Source organism: Heterocephalus glaber, unplaced genomic scaffold (genome assembly GCF_053883595.1).
Source record: "Heterocephalus glaber isolate CG9 unplaced genomic scaffold, H.glaber_assembly_v1.0 deba00001569, whole genome shotgun sequence".
NCBI classification, from domain to species: Eukaryota; Metazoa; Chordata; class Mammalia; order Rodentia; family Bathyergidae; genus Heterocephalus; species Heterocephalus glaber.
Genome location: NW_028258354.1, coordinates 4,769,986 through 4,782,079, shown reverse-complemented (window position 1 = coordinate 4,782,079; position 12,094 = coordinate 4,769,986). Strand labels below are relative to the sequence as shown.

At 33.1% G+C, this 12,094-nt stretch overlaps 1 non-coding gene across 1 annotated transcript; it reads right to left on the bottom strand.

The window, feature by feature from the left end:
- Positions 1 to 1,534: 1,534 nt before the first annotated feature.
- LOC147823719 (U4 spliceosomal RNA) lies at positions 1,535 to 1,673 on the bottom strand. Its single transcript, XR_015443419.1, has one exon. It is a non-coding gene; the product is annotated as a U4 spliceosomal RNA (small nuclear RNA).
- Between the last annotated feature and the right edge of the window lie 10,421 nt (positions 1,674 to 12,094).

Here is a 12,094-nt window from a genome sequence, read left to right as displayed (position 1 = left end):
ATATTAAATGAGTAGTCATTTTGGCTTTATGCAAATGAATGTTTACTATATTCTGGACTTCATAAGTCAACTGAAAAAGGAATTGGATGTGAAATAATAATCTCCAAGGGTCTCTGTTAATTTCAGAAAATAATACTGAAGAGGAAGTAATGGAGAGATGAAAAATATCATTTACACATTCATGACCATTTATCAGTCCTACTGACACAGAAAGATGAAATGTGGCCTTTGTCTAGGTAAACCTCCTCCCACCCACCAACTCAGACCTAATGTTTGAGTTGAAAGACTGAGTTAAAAGTATAAAGAGGACCTCTTCTCTCCAGTGACTTCTGAACTCTCTCCAATAAATGGTGGTTAAAAGCTTTTTTCAATTCTATTTGAAATATCTGAGGGGCTGGAGAAAAGTGGAGCAGTTCCCAACAGTAAAACACTGTGGAAGAGCACCCTATGTTCATAGAGTGGCTTTGAGTTGCTGTCTGCACCAGAACACTTTTGAGACTGGAGAGGGCGCTGAGCCATGGAGCAGTCCCAAGGAGGTGAACTTCGTGAAGGACAAAAGGGTGACATGACATAAAACACAAAGACACTTGCCATAGAAAAACAACATGTACAAAATCTATGTACAAAATATAGTAAGCAATGGCTGTTGGCTGTATTGGAAGAAGACACTCAATTTAGAAATTTCTATTTTTTTCTTCCATTTCTTTAAAGTTATCTTTTCAAAGTAATACATGTTCAAAAAAGTGATATAACATCGTGAAACCAAAAACAAACAAAAATTCCATGATACTCTGACTTTTTCTTTCTTCACCTACTCGCCTCTTTAAACTCATTCAGTGATTAATATTTATCTCTATATTTCTAAATAATATGCACATTTTAAGTTTGTGAAGTTTAAAGTCATGTATTGCTTTAATCAGAGCAGTTGAGGACTCTTGGTTCTTTCCTAGGATTCCTTTTATTTTCTACATGTGATTTTATCATAATTTTTGATTAGGTTAAAATTCTAGTTTCTCATATAATTTTACTTTACTTTATATATTTATAAGTAGATTTTTAAGACTCAGATTCAGGTTGGACTTTTTTAAAACCAAGATGACTTCATAAGAGATGTACTGCCTGGTTAGCTTTCTTTTTATGATGGTCGATAACTATATATATATATAATTCATAAAAGTTTGCAAATAATTCTATCATTGCTTCTTCACTTATTAGCTAATATACATTTAAAAGATAAATTTACCTTCATATATTGTTTCCCTATAGTACAGTTTAAATGGAAAATTCACAGTAGATGCTAATTCCCTGTGCTAATTTTCAATTTAGTGAGTTGGTTTCTTTGTTTCCTCAAAGATAATCATGTGTCATCAGGAACACATGAATTTAAAATATTTGGTGTACTTCAGTTATGTTCAAGGATGCCAGGGAGTGCAATAAGCAAATTTAAACTTTGAGAATTTTTTAGGAAAAATAATCTTCTTTCTATTAAAAACAGTTCAGGGAAAGCAAAAGAACAAAAAAGAAATGGAAGGGAAATCTGCAAATTGAAGAAAAAATTAAAGACATGAATGCATTACAATGAATTATCATCATTTGGATTCTGATTCTTCAATTAGCAATAATCACACCTCAGATAAACATCATTGGCTATGATACTACCACTGCACAAAGCTTGGATTCTGATTCTTAAAAATTACTGTAAAGAAGGAAAGAAGTACTCATAGGAAAATTGGAGAAATGTGAACACCAAATGATATTAAGAAATTATTGTTGGTCTTGGTGTGGGGGTGGCTCACTAGTAGAGCATTTGCTTAGGATGAGCAATGCCCTAGAATTAATCCCTAGAATCACAGGAAAATAGAAAAAGTAATTACTGGTGATTTGAGTAGTAGAACGGTATGAATATAGTCATTTTTTTTCTAAAAGAGTGATAATTTTTGAAACTTTGATAATTACTGAATTTGGGTGAAAGTTTCAATTTTTCCATAGTAAAGATTTAAAATTTTTTATTCTGTGCTTTTCTTATTGTGAATTTTGCTTGATGGTATGCCAAATAAAGTATTTTGATTTTACTTTTTTACATGAACTTTTTTTGGAGTTAAAATTGATTTATTTTTATTTGTTTAGTTTGTTTGAACATAGCTATCCTCTTTGACATCATACAATAACTTTGCAAATATTTCTCAACACAATACTTTTATACAGCTAAATTTATCAGATACTCTATCAATTTTCTTATTCTTCTGAAAGAATACATGCTGGAAATATCCATCCATTTCTTCCAGTCTGTACTACTTGCTTTCTATGTCTGATCAACATCCGTCATGCAAAGACTTCCCCCAGCTCTACTGTTCTCTCATGCCCTGAATATTGTATCTTTTTTCTTTTCTTTTTTCTTTTCTGTTCTGTTCTGTTCTTTCCTTTCTTTTTTTGCTGCCTTACATTTGTAGAGCACATCCTTCAAAAGTTATCTGAGAAAAAGTGCATAAGAGACCATTTCTGAACATTTTTTTACCTGAAAATATCTTCATTCTATCATCATACTAGGTTGATAGTGTGGCAAGGCACAAATTTCTATGTTGGAAATAACCTCCCTCATAATTAAAACTACTATTACCCTACGTTGTAGCTTTTCAGTGAGAAATCTGATGTCATTCTGTCATTCTTACTCTTTTTATTTTTTTGGTTTCTATTCACTTAATCCACAATCCATTACAGCTACTTCATATTTTTAATTTTATTTTTAAAATTTTAAGTAGATGTTATAAAGAAAATATAACAACAGTTATATGATAAAACAATATTTCACAACAAAAGTAATTAGAGAATAACAATGGTAAATACACTGTGTGTTATAATCTTAAAGGACTAGATTTCAATTGCCAATCTACCTCTCAACTCATTTTCTAATAATACTATAACTTTTTTGCATAAAACATTTTAATTATTAACAAAGTATCTCACACTCAGTATAATTATAAACAATTTTTTCTTATTTCACAATATATATTATACATTTTGGCCCTTATTTACACTTTTAGTTTCTCACACCAAAGAGAGACAATGCAATATTTACACTTGTGTTTGATTTATTTCAGTTAAAATTATGGCCTCAAGGTGCACCCATTTACCTAGAAATGCCTCAAGTTTATCTTTCTTTATGCTGAGAAGTACTAAACAAACTCCATCTTTTTTATCCATTCATCAGTTGATGGGCATTTGGGTTGTTTCCAAGATTTAGCTATTACAAACTGTGCTGCTATAAACATGAGTGGGCATATACCACTGTGGTATAGTGCTTTTTTTTTTTTGGTATTAAATTCTTTTATCGGTACATTGTAGGTATACAACACAATTACATTTCTCATTGGGAATTGTACCTTTATGTAATGCATCTTGGTTCTTATTTTTTCCCCATTCCTAGCCCGCCCTTCACGCCCTCCACCCTTCCCTATTTACAAAGACTTTATTTCCATTTTTTCCATTTCTCAGCATTTTTTCCTTTCCCTTCTTTCCTTTCCCCTGCCCCTCCCACTACCCCTACCCCTTTGGACCTTTTCTTCCTATTTTACATTATCGATTATTCATTCTAATCATTGATACATTTTAGGTATACAATATAATGACATTCATCATTGTAAATTTGCACCTTTACATAGTCTCTCTTGGTTCTTATTTTTCACCCTTGCCCAGCCCTCCCTTCAACCCCTCCATTCCTCCCTATTTACAAAGATTTTGTTCCTATTTTTCCATTTTCTCATATTAATACCATTCCCTTCTATCCTTACCCCTAGCCCTCCCACTTCCTTCCCCTTTGCCCCCTTTCCTCCTATTTCACATTACCTAGTATACATTTAGTCCTTATTTACACTTTCAGTTATTCACACCAGAGAAACTATTCGTTATTTACACATGTGTGTCCTATTTACTTCACTTAAGAGTATCGCCTCAATGTGCATCCACTTAGCTATAAATGTCTCTAATTTCTCATTTTTTATGGCTGAGTAGTACTCCATTTTATAAAATAAACCACATTTTCTTTATCTAGTCTCCAGTTGATGGGCATTTGGGCTGTTTCCAAGTTTTAGCTATTAAAAACTGTGCTGCTATGAACATGAGTGCACATATATCACTGTGGTATGATTCTTTTAATTCTTTGGGGAAGATCCCCAGCAGTGGAATAGCGGGGTCAAATGGGACTTCCAGTCCTTGTTCTAGTGGTATAGTGCTTTTAATTGTTTTGGGAAGATAATCAGAAGGGGAATAGCTGGGTCAAATGGGATCCATAATCCTACTTCTTTGAGGTATCTCTATACTTATTTCCTCAGTGGTTGCACCAGTTTCCACTTCCATGAACAGTGGAGAAGGGTTCCTTTTTCCCCACAGCCCCTCCAGCATTTGTTATTCGTTGATTTCTTGATAATAGCTATTCTTTCTGGGGTAAGATGGAATGTCAGCATTGTTTTAATTTGCAACTCTCAAAACACAGGGATGGTGAACATTTTTTATGTATCTATTTGCTGTTTCTACTTCTTCATCTGAGAAGTGCATATTCATCTCAGATGCCCATTTTTGGATTGGGTCTTTAAATTTAGGAGGCATGATTTTTTTCAATTCTAGATATTACTCCTTTGTCTGAGGAACCACTGGCTAATTTTTTTTCTACTCTGTGGGTCAACTTTCCACTCTGTTGGTGATTTCTTTTGCTGTGCAAAAGCTTTTTAATAAGATGAGATCCTAGTTTTGATTCTTTGTAGTATTTCCCATGCAGCTGGGGTTTTGTTCATGAAGTAATCATCTACACCTATTTCTTCAAGTGTCCTACCTATTCTCTCTTCCAGCAGATTTAGTGTTTTGTTTTAATATTTAGGTCTTTGATCCATTTTGATTTTAGGTTAATGCATAATCAGAGACATGGGTCTAGTTTTAGCCTTTGGAATGTGTAAAGCCAGTTTTTCCAGCATCATTTATTAAAGAGGCTATCTTTCTTCCCATGAAGGTGTTTGGCTCCTTTGTCAAAGATTAGGTGGCTGAGTATGTTTAGGGTTGTTTTTGTATCTCCTAATCTGTTCCACTGATCCTTGGGTGTGTTTCTTTGCTAGTACCATGCTGTTTTTAATCACAATAGATTTATAGTATAATTTTAAGTCAGGGATCATGATACCCCCTGCCTTGTAGTTTTTGCCCAGAATAGATTTTGCACTTCTAGGTCTCTTCTGGTTCCAAATGAATTTTAAGAATGTTTTCTCTAGTTCTGTGAGGTATACTAATGGTATTTTGATTGTAATTGAATTAAATATGTATAATAATTTGGGGAGTATGGCCATTTTCACTATATTGGTTCTTCCTACCCACAAGCAAGGGATATCTTTCCATTTTCTGATATCTTCTATCTTCTTTTTCAGAGAATTGTAAATTTTAATTTAAAGATCTTTTACTTCCTTTGTGCAATTGATTCCTAAGTATTTCATTTTTTAAAATGCTATTGTGAAAGCTGTTGTTTCCCTAATTTCTCTCTGAATGAGTTATGCCTGTACAGGAATGCTATTCATTTTTGAGTGTTGGCTTTGCATCCAGCTACACTACTGACTTTGGTTATTAAATCTAGAAGTTTTTTGGTGGAGTTTTTGGGGTCTTCTTTGTAAAGAATCATGTCATCTGCAAATAATGATAATTTATTTCCTTTCTAATCTCATTTCCTTTTATTTCTTTCTCTTGTCTTATTGTTCTGGCTAGTGTTTCCAAAATCATATTGAATAAGAGTGGTGTTAGTGACATCTTTGTCTTATTCTGATTTTAGAGTGAAAGCTTTCAGTTTTGTTCATTTAGTATGATGATGTCTATTGGTTTGTCATAGATGGCTTTTATCAGATTGAGATAAAGACCATCTATTCCAATTTTCTGTAGAGTTTTTATCATGAATCAGTCTTGAACTGTGTCAAGTGCTTTATCTGTGTCTATTGAGAGGATCATCTAATTTTTATCTTTGGCTGTGTAGGTATGGTGTATTAAATTTATTGATTTACATATGATGGATCATCCCTGCATTCCTGGAATGAATCCTACTTGCTGAATAATCTTATTGATGTTTTGCTGCATTCTGTTTGCCAGTATCTTTTTGAGGATTTTTGTGTCTATGTTCATTAGGGAGATTGGCCTGCAGCTCCCTTTTTTTTGGGGGGGGGTGTTCTTTTCTCTTTGGTTTTGGTATCAGGGAAATACCTGCTTCCAGAAATGATTTGGGGAGTATTATTTCCTTTTCAATTTCATTAAAGATTTTTAAGAGTAGTGGCATTAGATCTTCTCTAAATTTCTTGTAGAATTCAGGAGTGAAATTGTCAGAACCTAGGCTTTTCTTTGTTGGTAAATTTTAATTATAATTTCAATTTCATTGACTGATACTGGGTTATTCAGAATTTTTATATCTTCTTGATTCAGCTTTGGTAATTCATATGTATCTAGGAATCTGTCAATTTCTTCTGCGTTTTCCATCTTATTAGAGTACAACTTTTCAAAGTAAGTATTGATGATCTTCTGGATTTCTATAGGATCCATTGTGATTTTACCCTTTTCATTCCTAATTGCATTAAGTCTTTTAGACTTTCCTTTTTTAAGTAAGGTTGACTATGAATTTATCAATTTTATTTAATCTTTCAAAGAACCGACTCTTCAAGTCATTGATTCTTTGTATTGTTTTCTTAGTCTCAATTGCATTAATTTCTATGAAATCTTTATAATTTCCTCCCATGTGTGAGCTTTGGGTTTGACACCTTCTTCTTTTTCTAGATGTTTGAGATTCAACATTAGATTGTTTATTTTAGCTCATTCTGTTTTCCTGATGTAAGAATTCACCACTATAAATTTCTCTCTCTTCGGACTGCTTTCATTGTATCCCATGAGTTATGGTATGTTAAATAGGCATTATTGTTTAATTGTTGAAACTGTCTAATTTCTTCTTTAATTTAATCTGTGACCCATTGGTTGTTCAGGAGAATGTTATTTCATTTCCATGTGTTTGTGGAGTTTTGGTGGTTTCTTGTAGGGAAGAGGGAAAGGGGACGTTACTAGAACCTCTACAGTAAGTCCTAGTCTCCTGCGAGCCACTGCAGCACAAGACGAATTACAGGAAAGGTAGAAAAATGAGACTGAGAAGAGGCTGAGCTTTGGGTCTGATCAGTGCTGCTCTGGGCAGCAAAGATGAAAGCCCCCAGCTTACCACACTTTTTATTCAGTACATTGGGAGAAACAAATGTAACAAATGACTTGCAGAGAGTTCAGTACATCCTGTATAAATAAGATATAACAATCCAAGAACAAGGAGGAACTGAGTAGATGTTTGTTCCTCCCAGGATGTTTTCAGCTCCCAGGATGTTTCTTGTCCTGGAGAATCACAGCATCACAGGATCATTGAGGTCTCAGTTGTGACTGGAGGCCAAAATGGAGTTACGTCTCAGAATTCCATAGCTGGGCTGTAGGCAGGAGAACTAGGCTAACCAAATGATTTTACCCTAAAATTATGCAGCATTGCTCCCGACAGTTTCTTTTGCTATTGATTCCCAGTCTCATTGCACAATGGTCAGGTAATATGCATGCGATAATTCCAATTTCGTTGCATTTATTTAAGCATGTTCTATGGGCTAGGATGTGTTCTATTTTGGAGAATGTCCCATGTGCAGCTGAGAAGATAAGAATCTTCATTCTTATGCTTAATCTTTGTATGTGACCTGTTCATTTTCTTTGAAAAGAATAAATCAGAACATTAAAATGAACTTGTTTGGGAACTTTATAGCTAGTGGTCTGAAATTTCTACAATTAAGTACTGCATTATATAATTATTTTAATATCTTATTTATTCTTTGTTAGTATAATAATTTTAGTATCTCTGAAATTTATTTGTTCCATACATTCCATTCCATACATCCCATATATTTAAGTGTTTTCTCTGAGTTCATTTTACTGGTTTTGATGTATCTTTTGTGTATCAGAAATTTTCCTCAAATATCAGGTGATCTTTGGCTACTCATAAAGTCTCAATAGCATTTTGAAAATCTGATTAGGAAATATGACAGCATGAACACAGCACTAGAAGGTTTCACTCTAGACAATGGGGGTCAAACACTTCAAATTGCCTACCTTGCATTGAGCGTAGAGAAATTATCTTGGGTTTCACATAAAAGATACTATGTAGCTGATGTACAAAGGGTGATAAAATATGATTCATGTTTAAATTTAAAAAACCCATTAGAACTAAAGATACACTGTCAAGAACAATGAAATATTCAAAACAAGGAGGCATATTTTGAGGGAGATTAACGGCAATGTATCTTTTCCTGTAACTAATTTCTTAATTTAAATATTTGCTGTGTTTTTATCACCCCACATATATGAGTAAAATCTTCCATTATTGTAAAATATTTTTATTACAATAACTTTTAAAAGAGGGTAATCTAAACATAAAATTAGTGGTATATTTGACCTTATTTTTGTGAAACTAATACATCAATGTCTGGTTGGATGGAAGTGGTTGCAATGCTCAGTAAGTTCTCAAGGCACTCCTCAGACACTCTTGATCTAATTTTACTCTTTCTGTGCTTCATCTTTGAAAACAGTTGGTCACAAATGTACAGACTGCCAAAAAGTGATAACATGAATAGGTGATTGTGAAGCAAGAGATACTTTTCCCTTGGAAACCAGATTTCATAGAAGTCTGGTAAATAGATATGATCAAATTTCCTTTGATCTAAATGTCTGATTGCAACTCCATAGATTTCATTTAAAAATTCACAGGTAATATTTTTATGTTGACTGAAAATGGAGTCACAAATACACTAAAAATTAAGTTTTTTTGAAATCTTAAAACCTATTTTCAAATTCTTGTATCAAAATGGAAAGGAAAAATGTATATTTTTGTTGTTCATAGGGCTATATTTAGTAAACATATCAAAAAACATAAAATCATTTGTCATAATTTGAGCTTGCCATAAGTTTCATCTTGAACATTGTTATGGTTTGGGACATAACACAGATAAGTTGATTTTCACATTGAATACACATATTTAACTGATCTAAATAAGCAATCAAATCCATCAAAAATGCTAAATCTGTGAGCCATTTTTTATCTTCCATCTGGCACAAATTTTCCTTTTGCTTTCATAAATAAGTTGATTTCATTTCACAAATGATAGAATATTTTCAACATTTTCCTCCAACTAAGCTATCTCACTTCAGAAAAATAATGATGTCCCCATGATCAGCATCTGTACTTTGAAGGAATTCCTGGAATTGACAATGATTCCATCCCTTGGACCTTATGAAATCACAGCTGTGAGGAGCATTATCCACTTTTAAATCTTTTACACATAAATTTTCTTGATGAACGATGCAATATTTCATCAAACATGAGTTTCCAGTGGCACTTACATCATTTTCTATTAATTTTATAAATTCCTCTTTTTTTTAACCAATCATCAGAGTGCCATAAGTAGCTATACTAGATATGTTTTCAAAGGGCAAAGAAAATTGCTTTACTGTAATTTTTACTTTTATGTAAATCAACAGATTTAGCTGTATTTTTAAATGTCACCAACGAAGTCATTTCTTCAGTGATATTATATTTGTTTTCAATACCTTTAATAAAGATGGTAAGTTCATCTGTATCTGTAGCATCAGCACTTTCATCTGTTGCCAAAGCATAAATTTAAAAATGATCAGATTTACTTTTCAAATCTCTTTTGATAGATATTTCCTTTTTCTTCAGTTAGCTTGGCGATAATCTGGTAAGACAAATTGATTTTGAAAAATCCACTTTTTTATCAGAACTGATTATATTTGCCATGTTTTTTAGAGATTGCTTAATAAATTCGCCATTGGTAAATGGTTTGGGTTTTTTTGTAGTCAGATTTATTATCCTATAAGTAGCTTTTATAATAGAGTTCATTTGAGTTGTAACTTTTTCAAAAAAATTTGTTAAAATGACTGACTTTCATTCAGTTCTACTAATTTGTCTTTATGAAATATCCCTGTTGTACATCAAATTTAGTGGCATGTTTTTGTATATAATGTTTTTTCAAATTATAATATTTGGAGAATGATATGATTTCCCTACAAATTAAGCATAGTGTCTTACTATTTACCCCAACAAAACAGTACTCATCTGTTCTTTTTTTGTACAACACTCTTCCTTCATCACTATTTTCCTTTTTGGAGGGACTCTGTTCCCTTTTAAGACAAAGCTGAAGCCATGCTGAAATTGAAAAAAAAAAATAAGCAACTGCTTGTTATCTAGGATTAGCAATGTTGTATATGTAATTATAACTGTATCATGAGCAAAAAAGTATTTGATGCTGTTTTGTATTTCCTATACCACAGCTGCTAAAATACTATTTTAATTTATTATATTATTTTACAAAATAATACAAGCCCCAGTTCAATAATTAAATGTGAAAATTTTTATGTCTGCTTAATAATAATAATAAACACCTGTTTTCACAGGCATACACACATGTAAGTAGTCTGAGATACTATTTTTGGTAATTATTGCATTTTACTATCCAAGTTGCACAAGTTCATATAATGTCTGATACATGCAGATTTTGACTTGACCAGGTGAGGGACAGCATTCTATTGCCTGCAGTCTGAAAGAAAAGCACCTGCAATCAAGCTGTGAAAAAAATCACTAAAAATCATACAACTATGTTAAAAGTTTGCAATCTTATCAGGCCATATTGCTAGTGTCAAAAGCCTCATGCACCCCATGGGGCATGGGCCATGGGCTGGATGGCCCTAGAGTGGGGACTGATCTGGTGAAGGACTGAATTTTTTGCTAGGGAACTCCTGATAGAAGTATCTACAGTACTGTTCTTAGGGAAAGTTCAGTTTCTCAAAGGACACACATGTCGCTTGCTGAGGATGGGAGTGAAGGTGGGCTTACAAGCCTAGTTGCGATCATTCTCATGAGGAACACAGTAGGGGCTGATCCCACTGCTCACTATGTTAACATTCAGTTATCATCATTGTCCATCCAGCGTGTTACCCACATTGTAGTCTGCTATAGTCTTTTTTTTTTGCTATAGTCTTTTTATTTTATTTGTACATGTTTAGAGTACATGATGATTATATCTATCATGGAGAGTTGGTACCTGTACACAGCACACCTTCATTCTTTTTATTTTTCATCTCCTTCTCCTACCCTCCCTCATCCCACTTCCTTTCTGCAAAAGATCTATCTCCCTGTTTCCTATTATCTTTTATTTTGCTCTATAATTTATTTATATTTTGGGTTTCTCATGTAAGAGAGACCAAGTGATATTTAAGCTCACGTGTCCAATTTATTTTGTTTAAAGTGTATCCATTTTCATACAAATGACTCAATCCATTACTGTTTATGGCAGAGCAGTATTCCATTTTGGTTATACCTGGCTAGAATATTGATAACAGTCCATGCAGTGCAATTCAAGGTAGAACGTTTCCCCTAGTAAGTAACCATTCTGAGTATTCAAATGGCAATTATAAAATATCTAGGAAAGAATAACTCTTTTTCCAGCTAAAGTGATACACACTAATCTGTTAAGTGATGGAGAATATCATGAAGCCTTAGAGTTTAAAGGTTTTGTTGCATATGGCTTATTAGAAACTTACCAAACAATGAATTCAAATAATATTTATCCCTGTAATTGGTGAACAGCAATATTTGGCAGATTTAGAAATTCTAATATGTGTTTCAGATTGGTGTTAACAATATAAAATCTATATACTCTAGGAGCATTGCTTAGCAACAGCATGTCATCAAAGCTTGTTGTCCTCAGAAACAGCAAGATGACAGCATTCACCTCATTACTAGTATCAAAATCCCTTATGAGCTTAACTAGCCAATATCCACAATCAAATGCAGAAAAGTGTGAGAAATGTAAAATTTGGCTTTCCAGCCTCTGAAATTCAAAGTGGTTTATAAGGCTGTACAAAGCCTGTGGCATTTAAAGGCAGAAAATAGAAAAGATGTAAGCAAACATATTTAGATGAGAACTGGGAAGGGAAATGAGTGAGTGACATTAGGATGTCATTTTCATGCGTTGTATATAATGACTCTTACCTCTCT